The 17,431-nt window shown below is 46.7% G+C and overlaps 1 protein-coding gene across 2 annotated transcripts in view; it reads right to left on the bottom strand.

Moving 5' to 3' along the window:
* Positions 1 to 17,431, bottom strand: part of GALNT18 (polypeptide N-acetylgalactosaminyltransferase 18) — a 348,769-nt gene that overhangs the window by 109,575 nt on the left and 221,763 nt on the right. The window lies entirely within an intron of this gene.

The following is a 17,431-nucleotide window of genomic DNA, read 5'->3' as shown; positions in this document are numbered from 1 at the left end:
CTTCTAGTACTATGTTGAATAGCAGTGGTGATAGTGGACATCCTTGCCACGTTCCTGACCTTAAGGGGAAAGCTCTCAGTTTTTCCCCATTGAGAATGATATTCGCTGTGGGTTTTTCATAGATGGCTTTTATGATATTGAGGTATGTACCCTCTATCCCTATACTCTGAAGAGTTTTGATCAAGAAAGGATGCTGTACTTTGTCAAATGCTTTTTCTGCATCTATTGAGAGGATCATATGGTTCTTGTTCTTTCTTTTATTAATGTATTATATCACATTGATTGATTTGCAGATGTTGAACCAACCTTGCAGCCCAGGGATAAATCCCACTTGGTCGTGGTGAATAATCCTTTTAATGTACTGTTGGATCCTATTGGCTAGTATTTTGGTGAGAATTTTTGCATCCATGTTCATCAAGGATATTGGTCTGTAATTCTCCTTTTTGATGGGGTCTTTGTCTGGTTTGGGGATCAAGGTAATGGTGGCCTCATAAAACAAGTTTGGAAGTTTTCCTTCCATTTCAATTTTTTGGAACAGTTTCAGAAGGATAGGTATTAATTCTTCTTTAAATGCTTGGTAGAATTCCCCTGGGAAGCCATCTGGCCCTGGGCTTTTGTTTGTTGGGAGATTTTTGATGACTGCTTCTATTTCCTTAGTGGTTATAGGTCTGTTCAGGTTTTCTATTTCTTCCAGGTTCAGTTTTGGTAGTTGATACATCTCTAGGAATGCATCCATTTCTTCCAGGTTATCTAATTTGCTGGCATATAGTTGCTCATAATATGTTCTTATAATTGTTTGTATTTCTTTGGTGTTGGTTGTGATCTCTCCTCTTTCATTCATGATTTTGTTTATTTGGGTCATTTCTCTTTTCCTTTTGATAAGTCTGGCCAGGGGTTTATCAATCTTGTTAATTCTTTCAAAGAATCAGCTCCTAGTTTCGTTGATCTGTTCTACTGTTCTTTTGGTTTCTATTTCATTGATTTCTGTTCTGATCTTTATTATTTCTCTTCTCCTGCTGGGTTTAGGCTTTATTTGCTGTTCTTTCTCCAGCTCCTTTGGTCACACACAAATCTAACTTCTCTGGGGTAAAAGTCTCTGAGCAAGCAAGACCTATGAATGAGGGAAGAGGGCCTGGGTTTGGGTTTCCTAGAGTGCTCATTGCTCACTCATCTTCAGAATCCACAATCAGGTACAATTCAGGTACACTTGTGGCTGGGAGATGCAATAGAAGGCCAAGGACAAAAGACTGTGTGGACCAATCTGGGTTATTCACTGTAGGTCCGGGCCATGCGACAGAGAGGCCCTTCTGAGTGCTCACACCCTCTCTGCTCCTGACACCCTCAGACTTGCCAGAGGTCACAGAGCTGCTAATCTGTGCAACCAGGAAGAGAATCCAGCTCTTCCTTCCCCCAGGGCCAGAGCTCCAGGCTCTCTATTCCACCGATTCTCTATTCATCCACCATGAGTAATTCAGAAAATGAAAACAAGAATAATGGACTAAGAGAAATCAGTTGTCCTCATGGACTAAATGACCTTGGATGAGGGCCAGCTTGCCTGGGGCTGTGTGAGATGGAAACCCAGAGAAAGTAAAGGTGGGACAGTGGCCCAAATGTTGTGAAATTACTTACAGGGCATAAAATACTCCTGCCCTCTGATGGTTTTCAGCAGGAATCCCAGGACTTATTAAAAATGCCATGATGGGTGATTAATGTCAGCTGCATCCAGGCAAAGCGGAGTGGACACTGCTCTAGCTCTTGCCCCTCCAGCTCGGGAGTACTGAGCACGGCCCTTGCTCTGAACTTCAAGGGAGGGAGGCACGAAGACCTCAAAGCCTCGGGCAATGCCGGCACGGAGCCTGTAACAGCGGGTGGGATCTGAGCTGCGGACAGATCCTGCTGGTGTCCCGGCACACAAAGGGGACTCCAGGAGGGCGAGGTCTAGTACTGGCACTGGGGAAGGTCCAGTTGCCATTGGCAGTTAAGCTAGAGGCCAGCTGGAATTTGGTGCTAAATTCTCCTTTTGTGCAGGACTTGGAGAGCTCTGAGTGCTGCCCAGCTCAGAAACTTGATCCAAAATCTCATGACTGAGAGCATAAGAGTTTAGGTTATGAGTCCAAAATTTCAAGATTCTGAGATCTCGAACGTCTGTGATTTTTGGAGACTGACTCCCATGATCCTGAGATGCTGAAAGTCTAAGCTTCTATAAATGCCAGAGTAACATCCTCCCCCCAACCCTCTCCCCTGGCCCCACTGCTGTTGGCTTGCAGGGTTGAAGGTCCTGGTCCCCACTTGCTTAGCCTTCTTGGCAAGCCTCTGTGCTCAAGTCACATTCCCACCGAACTCAGTGGTGCCACAGTACCTTTGCATTAACTGCTCCCTCTACCTGGAATCATTCCTCTTGCCTCATCTGACCCCGCTGAGGCTCTTTTGGAACTCTTCCTTCATCTGCAGCTCTCCAAGTAGAGGAAAGGCTAGGGCAAGGGAAGGAATTGTTTTCTCCTTAGAACACAGACACAGGGCTCTGGAAACACTGCTGGGTTCCAGGAGACCAGTGAGGACTGACAATAGGCCTTGAGGTCCAGGTCCTGCGGCAAAGCCCTGAGTGTCCTCTGGGGGAAGAGCTAAAGCTCCCACAGGCTGTAAGTCAGCTCTGTACTTCTGCACATCACGGGCTGCTCGGGCTGTGTGACCAGCAGCCTCAGCCTGGCTGACTCATGACTCGGGAGACGGAGTGGGCTTTGCACACATATATACACCCCACCCACTGTCGGTGCTTGTCAGGTCAGGAGGTTTGGTGCTCTTTTCCTCAGCTCACTGAACACCCTAGGCAATCTGTTCTCGAAGGGAAGATCCCGTGAAGGGGCGCACGACAAGGCAGAACCCAAGTGCTCTGCTCTCAGTCCTTGGGTTTTTGTTTCTTTGTTGAAAGATGTCACATAGAGCAGAAAGAGCAGCGACTCAGGGGAGAGACTGATTTTAATTTAATTCCCGGTGTGGCCATCTATCAGCTGTGTGACTTTGGGTGTGTGACTTAACCTCTTTGAGCCTCAATTTCCTATTGTCGAGATGGAAGTAATGTTATCTACTTCTCTGGGTGGCTGTAAGTGTTGTGTGAGACAATGATGACATGTTGTAAGTGCTTAAGGAGTGGTGTTACTGCATGTTTATTAGTCTGAACTCCTCTGTTGCCTTCCTCCTTTCAAAGGAAGGTGCCTAGGCTAGGAGCAGTTTCCCCTGCATTGTCTGGGGGATGCCAGGCCGGCAGCAAACTGCCCTGGGACTTCCCATCTGAAACTGTCCTCTGCTTACTGAACAGCCCCTTATGAGGGGATTCCTGTAGGCAAGGACTCCTAAGAGCTTTATTTGTATTAAGTCATTTTACCCTCAGGGGCACTCTATTAGGTAAGTACTACTGACAACCCATTTTATAGATGAGAAAACTGAGGCACAAACAGGGTAAGTGATGTGTCCAAGTTCAAATAATTAGCAGGTGGTAGAGCCAACATTCCGAGTTTGGCAGTCTAGTCCTAGAGCTCACGGTCCTAACACATTTCTCGCCTTTGGGAGTCATGGTGGGAGGGGCCATTGAATGAGCACTTGCCGGCTCTGGCTTTGTCCTGGCCCTTCAGCAGGTCTCATCAGTCTCACTTTGCGATTTAAAGCAGATGAAAACCTATAGGAAGCCTCTGGCATCTCTGTTCTCATTCACAGCACCCCTGTGAGGCAGGGATCTTTTATGCACTTGGGCCCATTTTACAAGTGATCATAATGAAGCTAAGAAGAGGTGGAGGGATTTGCTCAGTGTCCCAGGGCTGGAAGTGGGTAGGACGGGGATGCAAACCCAGGCACCCTGACTCAGGTCCATGTTCTTAATCCCACATATGATTATCGTCAAATGACAAAGGAGAAATCCAGGGCCAGTATCTGGTGGTGTAGGTCATGGACCTTTGACAGGACGTGGTGAACTCTGGCTCAAGGGAGACAGGTCATGTTCCCTGGGCACTCACTCATTCAACGAAGAGCACTGAGTGTCTCTCTGTGCCACTCACAGCTCAGAGAGTAAACGAAGCTCCCTCCCCTCAAGGAGCTCAAAGACTAGAAGGACAATATATAGATACATCAATGGATGTATACTATGATGTCAGGCATCGTGTTTGTGCTCTGTGGAAAAAGCAAGCACAGTGAGGCACACACAAGGATGGGAGAGGGGGCCTAGCAGCTGTGGTCTCTAAGCAAGGGGAACGTTAACCCAGAGGGGTAGTGATGCCATCTCTCCAATATGGAAGAGGAAGCTACTGGCATTTGGGAAGCCAGAGACACAGCTGTGGAGCTCAGAAGGAACCCCAGCAAAGGGGTAGGCCTGTGGGTGAGGTTCAGGAAAAGGCCCCGGGCTGAGAAGTAAAGGGAGGCAGACCTCATTACCTAGCTTGGCAGGGCATGTCCAGACAAACAGAGCAGGCAGCCCCTCTGGAAGGTAGGGTTAGCTCCCATGCATCCCTCCCATGCCCCCTTAGCTTAGGGATGCCCAGCCTCAGCCGTGAAACTGAGCAGAGATGGGGCTGGAGAAGGGGAGGGCCAGCATTGCCCCCCCCCCCAAGGCAAAACCCTTTCTATCCACGCTTCAGGTTCTTGTGGGCCTGGGAGAGGCTGGGAGTGAGGGAGACTCAAATCTAGGCGTGGGCTCTGAGTTGTCTGATAAAACTCACTAAATGCTTGAGTCTGTTGAGGCCTGCTGTGGTTCCCAAGTGTAAATAAAAACAAACAACTGCTGGAAGCACTGATTTTTTTTTTTTAAGTTTAGAGCCTAGGATTAAGGACATCCCCTTGCCAGCAGCATCTCAATGTGGACTGCTAACATCAGCTAGTTCCTGGGTTCCATCCCAGCCTACACAGACTTCCTCGACCACTATGCATGTATTCCTCTTACTTTAAAACCACCAAATGCAGAGCTCCCGGGCCGGGGATGCTATCAGAATGCGGGACATAGATGAGCCCAGCAGACTCCGGACAGGGGTGAGTCACCTTGCCCAGGAGCTGTCCTCTAAAGTCTGCAACCTGCACAGCTGGCAGCCTGCTGGTATATTTTTTGGCCGGGCCTTTCGGTATTATTGATTTTTTTTCAGACCCCTCTATTTTAGCAACATACATCATCATATTCCTCTAGTGAGACTTCAGAAAACCCAAGAAATATTACTTCCCTGATAGACATGCCCCAAATATTGAGAACATTGCTCTTCCTCACTTCATGTCCCTATTGTGTTTCTTTCATTCATGCATTCAATGGGCAGATTTTTACTGAGCACTCAGCATGTGGCAGGCCCGGTGCTCAGTGCTGGGCCTATGGAGTAAGTCAGGGTTCCAGCCTCAAGAAGCTCACAATGTGGTGGGAGGAAATAATTATAAACAGATCACTTTAGTGCATTGAAATATGTTCTAAAAGTGGTTGTCACAAGGTGCTGTGATAATATAGTACAGGATGGGATAAGTTTTATAGGATGATATTTGAGTTTGTCTCAAAGGGATGGGTGAGGTGGCTTTGCTAGGATGATAAAGAAGACAGAAAAAAGTGTCCCGGGGCGGGGGGGGAGGGTGGCGCATGGGTGGCTCAGTCATTAGGCGTCTGCCTTCGGCTCAGGTCAGGATCCTGGGGTCCTGGGATCAAGCCCCGCATCGGGCTCCCTGCTCTGCGGGAAGCCTGCTTCTCCCTCTCCCACTCCCCCTGCTTGTGTTCCCTCTCTCACTGTTTCTCTGTCAAATAAATAAATAAAATATTAAAAAAAAAAAAAAGAAAGAAAAAAGTGTCCCAGGTAGAAAAACACAGCATGCATAAAGGCCGAGAAGCATGAACATGAATGACATGTTTGGGAAGTGGGAAGTGGCAGGCCTGCCGAGTGTGGGTTATGCTGGGTGTGGGGCATGGGTTGAATGATGGGAGAGGACGTTGGATATGTGTGTGCTGGGCAGATTGCAAGGGGACTTGAAGGCTGGGCCAAAAAGTATTAGGAAGTCATAAGGAAGCTTTATTCAGAGTCCTCCCACCTAAAAATCTCTGAGAGATGAGCCAAAATGTCAGGAAGGACCTTTCATCCATTTGTTAATTAAAAAGGTACTATAATAGCAAAAGAAACTGCCCCATTCTAGAAACTCAAGCAAATGAGATTTTTATTTTGCTCCCCATCCCCAAAATAATACAAGTTATGTGTTCTACATATAGTTCCACACCTCAATCAGGCCTATCGTAGAGCTTTAACAAGGGCCAGAACCATTGCTTGAGCCAGTAGGTCACGACTAGAGATAGTATAGAGAGATTGGGTCTGATCCTCTGCCAGGATCACTGAAGCCCGCCCTGACCCCTTCCTGACTATGCCTGGCATATGACAGGTTCCTCAGTCCCCCGGATCATTTGGAGTGCCAGCAGCCAGGCCTGATCTCACCGTGGAAACAACTCACGGGTCACCTACGTGTGCGGCCAGCCTGGCCCCCAGGCAGGACCTGACATGGTATCCAATCTTCTGGAGAGAACACAGCACATTCAATCAGCTCTATAGCAACAACCTGAGTTGGTCTCAGGATCTGGGCCTTTTGTCATCTTTTTTGAACCATTTAATCATTCAGTAACTATGGAGGACACAATGCCGGATACCCATCCTCAGACAAGATTCAGTCCCTGCCAACGTGGGTCTGGCAAGGTCCCACGGTAAGAACTTGGGGTACAGATGGGGTTTCTGCGTCTCTGTGACTGGCTTACAGTGCTGCCACATCAAGGGGCTCCAGATGAAAGCCTGGTCAGAGTGAAATGAGTGTGTCTACCAGAAGTGGGGGAGATGGCCCCAGGGGAAGCAGAAAGAAGGAATTTAGCCTACTGTGTGCTGGGCGCTTCATCTACACTAGCTCTTTTTTTTTTTTTTTTAAAGATTTTATTTATTTATTTATTTGACAGAGAGAGACACAGTGAGAGAGGGAACACAAGCAGGGGGAGTGGGAGAGGGAGGAGCAGGCTTCCCGCGGAGCAGGGAGCCCGATGCGGGGCTCGATCCCAGGACCCTAGGATCCTGACCTGAGCCGAAGGCAGACGCTTAATGACTGAACCACCCAGGTGCCCCTACACTAGCTCTTTGAATCTTTACAATGATCCCATGAGATGGGCAAACTGGGACCCAGAGACGACGAGGAACGCGGGGGTTACCCTCAGGGACCTCAGGGAGCTTGAGTCTTCCTGCCTGAGGCAAGAGACAGCTGGATGCGTGGCAAGCCTAAGTGGTCACCACACTTGAGGGAAGGGAAAGGAATCCAGAACACAGCTTCCAAGCAGGTATCTTCCTCCAGAGTAGAGGCAATGATACAAAGAACAGGAGAAGGAAGGAGGGCTGGATGGGGGGAGTACTAGCTGATTTGAACAGAGGGAACCAAGCTCTGAGTGAAGAGACAAGTCATGCAGCAGGAAGAAAAGCAGCTCTGGAACACTGGGGCAATGGAATGGGAAAGCTGGATCTTGTGTAAGTATGTTGACCACAGTCCTGATTCAAATGACCAGCTGCAGACTCCAGAGCACTAGTGGGCACAGGGCGGGCATTGCTGCTTTTACTGCTGTTGGCGCACAGCCAGGTGGGAGAGGCACCACCTTCCTGGGCGGCGGCTGAGCCTTACCCAGCCACGGCCACGTCCTCTGCTGTTAACCACCCGTGGCTGACAACCGCACATAGAAAGAGAGGCCATCTTTCAAGTCTGGCGGGACACTGAGGAAGTCAGATAGCTGAGTGGCACTTTTATTGCTTTATTCCCCCCACGACTTCGAAAGAACAAAGAACTGGCAGGGTCTCAGCTGGGTGTGCGGATGGTGTTCACAAGTAGTGTCTGGTTTTCTTAATACTGGAATCCACAAAAGCTGGATCAAGCAGAGAGATATTTGTGAGGGCAGGAAGACAGAGTTTGCTTCGGGATTAAGCCTGGCAGAGGAGAGAAATCCACCTGTGAACTGGTTACCATGGAGAGTGGCCAGGGATGTGGAGAGAGAATGCACGTGTGGGAGGGACCACGCGTCAGATGAGGAAACTGTTGAGCTGGGAGCTGAAGACAGAACTAATTTCCTCAGAAGTCTATGCAGCAGGGGGCGCCTGGGTGGTCAGTCGGTTAAGCGTCCGATTCTTGATTTCGGCTCAGGTCATGATCTCAGGGTTGTGGGATCGGCCCCACGTCAGCCCCAAAGCAGGCTCTGCACTCAGCAGGGAATCTCTTTGGGATTCTCCCTCTCTCTCTGCCCCTCTCCCTGCTCTCTCTCTTTCTTTCTCTCTCCAAAATAAATGAATTAAAAAAAAAAAAAAGAAGAAGAAGTCTACGCAGCATTACTGACAACAGGGGTAGCAAGCGAAGTCGATTCCAGGCTGGAAGCTAGGCTCGGGGTGATCCCACGGGTATCACAAAGATTTGCAGGTGACCTGAGTCTGGGGGAACAGCGCTGCTGGGGCAGGAAGGGTTAACTCCTGCCTGGCACCACCTCACCAAAGGGTGGAAGCGTTCGGTGAGGCTAAAGGAGAGAAGAAAGGAGGTGAGAGCCGAATCTCTAATCTGCCTTTGGTGCTGTGACCAGATGGAGCAAGACGGAGGCTGTTTATGGCCTAGACTGCAGGGTTGATAAGGAGGTAAAGTGAATAGGGAGGACCCTGGCTGCCCAGACACCAAAGGGAAGGCTTCCACTCCATTCAAAGCAGGATGTTTGACAACTTGCTGAGCTAACAATTCCCACCCCCCCGATGGCTGGAAGGAAGGATGCCATGGTTATTACACTTTCTACATCTTAGAGATCTTAGAGAGTCTAATAAAACCTATAGGTCTCCCCTCCCCACTCCCCAAATGCACACACACACACACACACACACACACACATGCACACATACAAACACACAGACACCCTTTGCCTATGTCCCCAACAACTGTCCATGGTTCTTCTAGGACCCCATGGGCTCTGACTAAAACTTGTTCTTTCCTCAGCCCCTGGGCTTTTGCAATTGTACTTCGTGCCTCAAAGATCTCCTAGCCTTTGCAGGGCTCACTCCCTGCATTCAGGTCTATTGAATATCACAGGCTCAGATAGAATCTCCCTGACCATCTCATCAAATCTTCCAATTCACTTCCTTCCATCCCTACATGTTCTCTCACCTACCTGTCCTGTCTTACTTTTCTGTAAGTGTTTTTAAGTAACTAAAAATCATATTAATCCTTACTTGGTTATTTTGATGTTGTCTGTATCTGTAGCGAAAATGTACATTCTATATAGGCACGGGCTTTTTCTCTCTACTGATTTCTAGTGCTGCAACAGGGCTTGATACATTAGCAATATATATTAAAAAAAGACCCTTTGCTATTCTGGGCTTATCAGTTCCTATCAACCATGAAGAACTGGTGAAGTGGAGTGCTGGGAACCTTGGGGAAAATGTCCATATCGTCTCACAAGGCCTGTTAGAGAAAGGCAGGCCAGGTACACTCAAAGCCTAGGCTTTAGTGGACAGATTTCAAAAAGTGGATGGGAAAGAAAGCTGTGATTTCATGGATTACAGGCTTTGGAAGGAGGCCCTCAGAACCAAAATTCTGCTTATGTAACCAGCGATGATCCAAAACAGGAATAACATGGGAGAAAACCCAGAAAAATCAGACCCCAGGGAACTCTTGAAGAGACTCATATTTTTAAAAGGTCATGTAGAGAAAATAGAAAGGAGATTCAAAATTGCAGTTGATTGGGCTCTGTAAGAACAGAATTAAGAAGATGAGTAAGAAGGGGCCCATGATTGAGGCCAATGGCATATTGTATGAGATGCCGAGGAGAAAACGGCAGCTCCTTAGCTTCCATTCTGTAGTTACCTCTATGCCCGCGAGAATAATGCTTGATTTGAAGGGAAGAAGAAGGAAATTAACATTTATTAAATAACTGCTATGTTCCTGCACTAAAGTGTTCCACACATTACAGGCATTATTTAATCTTCAAAACAGTCCTGAGAGGAGCTATTGGTATTTGAGTTTTATAGATGAGAAAACTGAGGTGTTAAAGTGATGGGTCCAAGACGGCATACTTAAGAAACAGCGGAGGCCGGACTGAAATCTGTGTATGTCTTTCTGCAAAGTGAGTTCCTTCCATACCCACTGCCTTCTCTCTGAATCTTAGAGGATCATTGGATCTCCTAGGATTGACCTCTGACCTGGGCATCCCCATCCTGTGCCGGCTGTGCCTGAGGTCACTGGGCAGCTGGCTGAAGGGGAGAAAGGGGGTACAGTAATCACCACAAGAAACTGACTGTGGGCCAGTAGGCCCTTCCTGAGCACTTCCCACAACTAACTCATTTACTCCTCACCACAAGCTTATAGGAAAGCTTATTTTAAGTCATTCTTCCTATTTTAAAGATAAGAAAACTGAGGTACAAAGGCATCAGTGTAAGTCACCAGCTTATAAATGGCAGAATCAAGATTCGAACCCAGTCAGTCAGGCCTCAGTGCTGGGCATTTAACTACTCTGCTAAAAATGAATGTGAAGAGACTGCCTGACTGTTGTCAATCAGTCTAGTCTCCAGCCGAGAAGACCAGGATTCAGGGTGCTGAGATCCATCGGACATTGTATCACTGAACTAATATGGAGAAGAAAGGGGCTGGAAAACCACTATCGACTCAAGAAAAAGGAAAGGATTATTCAGATTATAGGCAATGGGATTTAATACCAAACACAGGCATGATTTCTTTTTTAAGAGATGAGGAAAGCAGTCCCAGGCACATAAACCCAGCATGGGCACATATGGGAGGAGTATGGTGCTTAAGATTAGTGGAAGCCCCTGCAGCCAGGGACGGAGGGCGCAGGGTGGGCAGGAGTGAGATGGAGTGAGAGAAAAGGAGGGGCAAACCCTGAAGAGGGGCCCAGTAAATCATGTTTAAGAGGTTTGTCATTATCCAAAGAGCAAGGAGCAAGATCAGAAAGCAGTGGGTTTTGAGTACCTACATCATGAAATGGTGAGGCTGAGGGCCCAACAAAGATTTTATTAGAACAAATCAGTAAATGGATCACACTTCTTTCCTGAACAGGCTTATTGGTGTCGCAGGTCAGGGAAACATGTAACTAATAATAATGATGATGATGACAGTCATAATAACAACAATAACAATAATATACCAATAATGACTATAAACAGTAATAATAAGATTTTTGAAATTCAGTGTAGGATAATGGTTAAATGAACACTAGTAAGGTTTGAATCCCATCTTCTCATTTACCAGTGTGTGAACTTGGGCTATTTGTCTTACCTCACTGTGCATGTGCTCTAAGTTGTAAATGCGAATAATAATAAAGACCACCTTATAGAGTTGTTGTGAGGTTAAAGAGTCAATGCACATAAAGCTTTTAAAAGAGTGTCTGGCAGGTTCTAAATACTCAGTGTTACTTATTATTACTATTATTATAAGTAACATTTACTGACCACTTACTAGGCATTAAGTACATAGCACTGAAAGTTTTACATATATTATCCAATGTAATGATTGTGGTGGTTTTAAAAGGCATTCACAAGGGCTTTGATATTCCTCTCTTCATGAAATGGAGCTCAATTCCTTTCCTCTTGAATGTGGGCTGTACTTAGTGACTTGCTCCTAATGAACAGAATAAGGCAAAAGTAGAACTGTGTCACTTTTGCAACGAGGTCACAAGAAACATCACAGCTTGGTCATTCTCTCCTGGATCACTTACTCTGAGGGAAGCCAACTTCTGTGTCATGAATGAAGATCCATGCAGGTCCTCCATCCCCAGTCAAGCCTTCAAATGATGGCATCCCTAGTCAACATCTTGACTACAGCCTCATGATTCAGAACCATCCAGCCAAGACCCTCCTGGATTCTTGATTCTCAAAGATTGTACACGATAATACATGTTTGTTGTTTTAGCCGGCTAAGTTTGGGGTGATTTGTTACACAGCAATAGATAGCTAATATAATGATTGTTACACAAAGTCTCCCTTCATATCCTTTAGGAAGTTTGTAAACTCAAAACATAAATGAGTAATCAGGGACTGTAGCAAACCAAAGAGGACATGCCTGTCTAACAAAGGCATCTGCCACTCAATTCCAGCTGATTGTTATTAAGTATTTCTCAAGAAAAGCCAGAAATTCTCAAAACATAAATGAGTAATCAGGGACTGTAGCAAACCAAAGAGGACATGCCTGTCTAACAAAGGCATCTGCCACTCAATTCCAGCTGATTGTTATTAAGTATTTCTCAAGAAAAGCCAGAAATCCGGATATTTTGGTGAGATACCTCCTGGTTTTCAACATGAGTTTAGATTTTTAAAAATAATGTGCAGACCGAACAAAACATTTGCCACCATTTTGAAACATCTGGACTGGATGGTCGAAATATTTGGACTAGATGTTATATAATCAAGCAAAATAGTCACTACTGAATGACTGTATCCAACGGGATTGCTTTATGGCTCAACATCAACATCAAAGGGGTTTCTAGCAGCAAGTGAAAAGCTCTGTCCTTAGTTCCATCCTACACATATTTTTCCTGATAGATTAGATAAACATAGGGAAGGTATATTCCTCAAAATTTGTGACCGATAAGATGGGAGGGGGAATGCTGATAGAGCAAAAAAAACTTTAACAAGAGAGAATGATGGCTCAAATCTAACAAAATGGAATTTGACACACATAAAATTGGAAGCTGTGTAACTGTCCCCCAAATGCAAGTGCACAAGACAGGAAGGGGGAGCTAAAATGTGTATGTTGGTCCTGAGGCAGCTCATATGGGATGGGACAGAAATTGAGGTGAGATATGCCCATTGGCCTCAGATGAGTGGGTGGGGAAGGTCCTAGAAGCAGAGAGGAAGAAGATGGACCAGGGATATGTAGCCTCAGGGGATCCTGGCAGCCAGTGAAAGGCTGAAGGTCTCAGCCAGGGGTCAGTGTCAGGGAGGCACAGCTAAGGTTGCAGGTGGTACCTAGGGTAGGTATGACATGGATCCCATCCCAGGAGGTTGACAGCCAGCAACTGTTGAAAACCCAAACAGAAGACTGTCCAGCAGGGAACATGGCCCATCTCCCTGGACTAGGGGTGAGGGCCTTGGTCACATAGGAAAAGCAAGAACTCAGTTACAAAGACCAGCATCCAACAAGTAAGTTGGAATCTCTTGCCATTGTCATGCTCCAACTTATCCTAGAGCCTTGCTTCATTAAGATGAAATGGGGAGGGGAGGAAGGGAAGGACTCAAGATGAGGCCCATAATGATGGCCACCTGGAAGGAGACTGGGGACTCATTATGGTACCTGGGTAGAGTTCTGAGCTTTCAGCCTTGGATCCCATTTCCATTCCTTAATATGCTCCTCACTCCTGGCTTTGAGGTCACCTGGAAAATCTGTGCTGACCAATACTTGACTCTGGCTGGATGGTCATGGAATAAGTATCCAGCTCTTGTTCCATTTCTTGCTAGTCCCTGTCTGTTGGAACTCTGTCGTGAGTATATACCACCAAGTTACCGGTAAAGAGCTTTAAACAACTTCCCCAAACTGGGAATAGAATTGGCTCCAGTATCTGAGTGGGGCTAAATGCCCCCCTATTTAGTGGCTGAAGGTAGGCTGGGGCAAGAATGCAGGTAGTTCTTGGCTACAGGACACAGGAGGGCAGTAGTGAGCTGAGGTCAAGCCACCTGGCTTTAAGCTGTCACATAATGGGGCGGAGAGGAAACAGTTTTGAACAAGGGCATAATGTGATCACAGCTTTCCTTTGGCAAGATCCTTCCAGCAGTGGGATATATTCTGGGAGACAGGAAGACACACAGACTGGAAGTGGGCGGCTGCACCTGTCTTGAGGATGTCCAGTAGAGTCCCAGAATTCCCACAAACCAAAGCTTTCAGACCATTTAAAGTTTTCCCAGTATGCTTAAGCTTCTTCTTCACGTTTGGCTTGCAAGACTCCTACTTTCAAGTCTCAGAAAGTCCTTCCTTGTTCTATGAAGCCTTGCTGAGCTCCAAAGACTAGGTTGGATGTCCTTTCCCTAGAGCCCCAGTGTCTCTCAGTCCATCTCTACCACTAGATGGTAAGCTCTTTGAGGGCTGTTCCCACAGCCTGTTCAGTTATGGCTCCAGTGCCTCGCGCTGAACTAGCATACAGACTGTGATCTGGAAAGGCTTTTTGCAAAGAAGAACAAATGGTTCACTCCTGTCTCTAGGGGGTACTGCTTGAAGCTCACCCACATCAGATGAATTCTTTCTATGGTTTCTATCAAAACACTCAAGGGATCATTTCCAGGATTGGAGAGCTATCCACATTCCTGCATGGAGCCAGTTTAATACACATCCCCCCCACCCCCCCCACCACACACATACCCTTAAATTGCTGAAATTAAGTTCATGGGAAGTAAAGAGCAGGCAGACTGGTCTGGCTTTCAAAAAGCGTCTCTGTCTGAACCACTACAAGTCTCTGGAGCCCTTACAGTCAGGGCAAAGGGTGCTTTGGGAACCCGGGCAACCCAGAAGAGAATCAAGACATTGTGACGTGTCTGACCTCAGAAATACCAGGCCTGGGAACTCAGAGTACAGAAAATGTACCTCCTTTCTGAACAAGAAATGAAAAAATAAACACAAATTCAGATCAACCTCCTGAATGTGGCAAATAAACATGATCCTTTATGCTTTTGCACGGGAGCAAAGAGAGCACTGGGGCTATTGTGTGACTTCAGCTCTGATGAGCTCCCTGCGGAGTTTGGTGCTGGGTGGCACGGTCGAGCTGGCCAACTCCCGGCACTCTGTCCGAAAGGCTCAGGTCCCAGGCCCATCTGTGCTGCCTCTTGTCAGGCAGGAGGAGGCTGAGGGGGACCGACTCCAGGCTCCCCTTTGACATTCTGGGTATAAAACACATCTAGGAACAAGAATTCCAGGGTCCCTCAATTAAGGAATAGCTCTTTCTATTCTTTTGATGAAATATTTCCCTTTTGCATGTTTAATATTAATTACTATTTAATGTAGTAAATGAGATGGGCCCAGGCTGCTTTGCATACAGTAGAAAAAACATGTTAAGCAAAGCCCTCCTGAGCACCTACTGTGTGCCAGGCACTGTCCTAAGCACTGAAGAGACACAGTCCCTGGTCTCTAGGAGTTCCCAGCCCAGTGGGAGACAGATATGACAAGAGACAAGTAGACTCCATTCTAAGTGGTGAGTGCTACCGCGAGGCAGGTGCAAATAGCTCGGGGAACTCCCAACAGCTAGCTCTCAGCGAGAGTAAGGAGGGGTTTACAGAAGATGTGGCATCTCAGTCGGGCTTTAATGGACGAACTTCTGTTACATAGCAACACGATACAATACATACAATAGCAACACTGAATACTGTAGAAATGCACTTTGCTCAGTAATACTTGCACTGTTGCAATGTTTGATTATCCATTTGGTTGTTACAGAAAAATTCTTAACTGTAATTGATGGCTGTTGCCGTAATAGTATATTGCCTGTATTTCTACCTCTAGTAATGGGCTTTATGTGCTAGATTTTCATATCCTTGAGCCTGGGCAAGTGCACAAGTCTTTTTAAAAGAAACATGGTCTACTTGCACAAAACTGATCAGTTTTGAGAGATCGTTAATGCCCTTGAAGTGGTTTTGTGGGTGTGAAACAAATGGTGAGAATTTGAATTGGTCCCTCTTAGTATTGAAATTGTCTACTTAATTTATCAAGTCATGTTCATGCCCTGATTTTATATACTTGTATCTATCAATAAACATTGTGATACTTGAAAAAAAAATGAACTTCATCCCTTAAAGTATAAAGGTGAACATTATCCTTCTAGTTAGAGGAATAGTTAGAGGAAGATATGAAATGGGCTTATATAGTGAGTAAATTAAAATTATCACAGGTGGCTGGCACAGAATTCTCCATGTAACGAAGAATTAGGCTGAAAGGCTGGAAATGAAATAGTAAGGCAACAGAAGAATCATGCAATCACGCTTTATTTTATATCACCTTGAGAACACTACCCTTGCCTTTAAATGATCCAGCCTGGTGGAATTAGATTTCTTTCCCCGTCAACTATGAAATGTAAGCAACACGTTCAATATTCTCAGAAAAAATAACTGTTGTCATTGGGGGCGTAGACATGTTTTAATCCGCTATGACAGTTTGTCTTGAATCACACACCGCTTGTATCTTACTGAACCAGGCTTTGATGGTGGGCGGCTTCCTCTGATCGGCTGCTGCGCTGAGCGGAACTTTGCAGCAATGGAAGGCAAAATAATGAGCTCCTTTTGTCAAGGTGCCCATGGGCCTCTGCTCGGGGTGTGGAGTTATGGAAGACTGAGGCCATCAGCCACCGCTCTTGCTGAGAAGGACTTTACATGGCATTATGTCGGGGCCTAAGTCCTCCCCTTCAAAGATAATGCCAGCACCCCAAAACCTCTTTGGGGGACTGAGCCTCATTTCTCCTTTGCCAAGCCTGAAGTGTGGCATGTTGACACACCTGTCTTGTAGCTGTGTTCAGAACAGTGGCTGCAGGAGGGAAACGGGAAGATATGAAGGCCTCTTGTAGCACCTTTGGGGATGGGGAAATCCACTGTTTCTCTTTGGAGTGAGCAAAGCTCTGGGAGGTGGGTGCTTCTTTCTTCCCTGCCCCAGGCATCCCCCTGAGGAAAGTGGTCCTCAGAACCAGGAAAGAAAGGTGGTCATTTAGAAAGAATCATGTTCTCCTTAGGGCCAAAGGGATGATAATGCTCAAACACGCTGTGGAGGAGATGATAGGGCATAGGGCAAAAAGCAGGGGCCTGGACAGTAGAGAAGTATGCAGAAAGCCAAGCAGTACCTGTAATCAAGCCCTTGACCTTGAACATGAGACCTGCTTCTCAGAGCATCCCACAGGAAGGCCTTCAACAGTCAGGTGATTGAATCCTTCACCACTGCCTGAATCTGGGCAACCACATTTCTGATGTGCTGTTTCTGCCCTGGTAGATCATCTCCTGTCATGGGAAACTCAGTACCTCACAGAACAGCTCATTCTCCCATTGAACGGCTCTGGCTGAGAGAAACTGCTCTCTCAAGTAGAGAAGAAACCTACCCTGCAATCACTTCTATCCACTGCTCCCCAGTTTTGCTATGGCAAGCTCTGCAACAAGCCAGCCCTTTCGGTCCATGAAGCTGCTTTAAAGATTCTGCGTCTTCCCTTCTGGAAGCTGAATATGACTGAGTCTTTCAACCTCCCTCGTGTGTCAACCTCTTGTCTACAAGAGGTCAGATCACATCTTCCTCCCTCTGAAACTTCTCCCTCTGGAAGTCCGCACCTGGGGCCTTAGTCCAAGCCTCTACACCTCCTTCTCCCCCGCCCTCTGCCAAGGTCGAGAAAGGCTTGGATTCAGGCTAATGCCAGCACCTGGTGCAGCCAGCTCGCCCAGCCCACAGCAGCCTCGTACCACTGGGAGCAGTGTCT

Source organism: Halichoerus grypus, chromosome 11 (assembly GCF_964656455.1).
Source record: "Halichoerus grypus chromosome 11, mHalGry1.hap1.1, whole genome shotgun sequence".
Taxonomy (NCBI): Eukaryota; Metazoa; Chordata; class Mammalia; order Carnivora; family Phocidae; genus Halichoerus; species Halichoerus grypus.
This window is presented reverse-complemented; position numbering and strand designations above follow the sequence as displayed.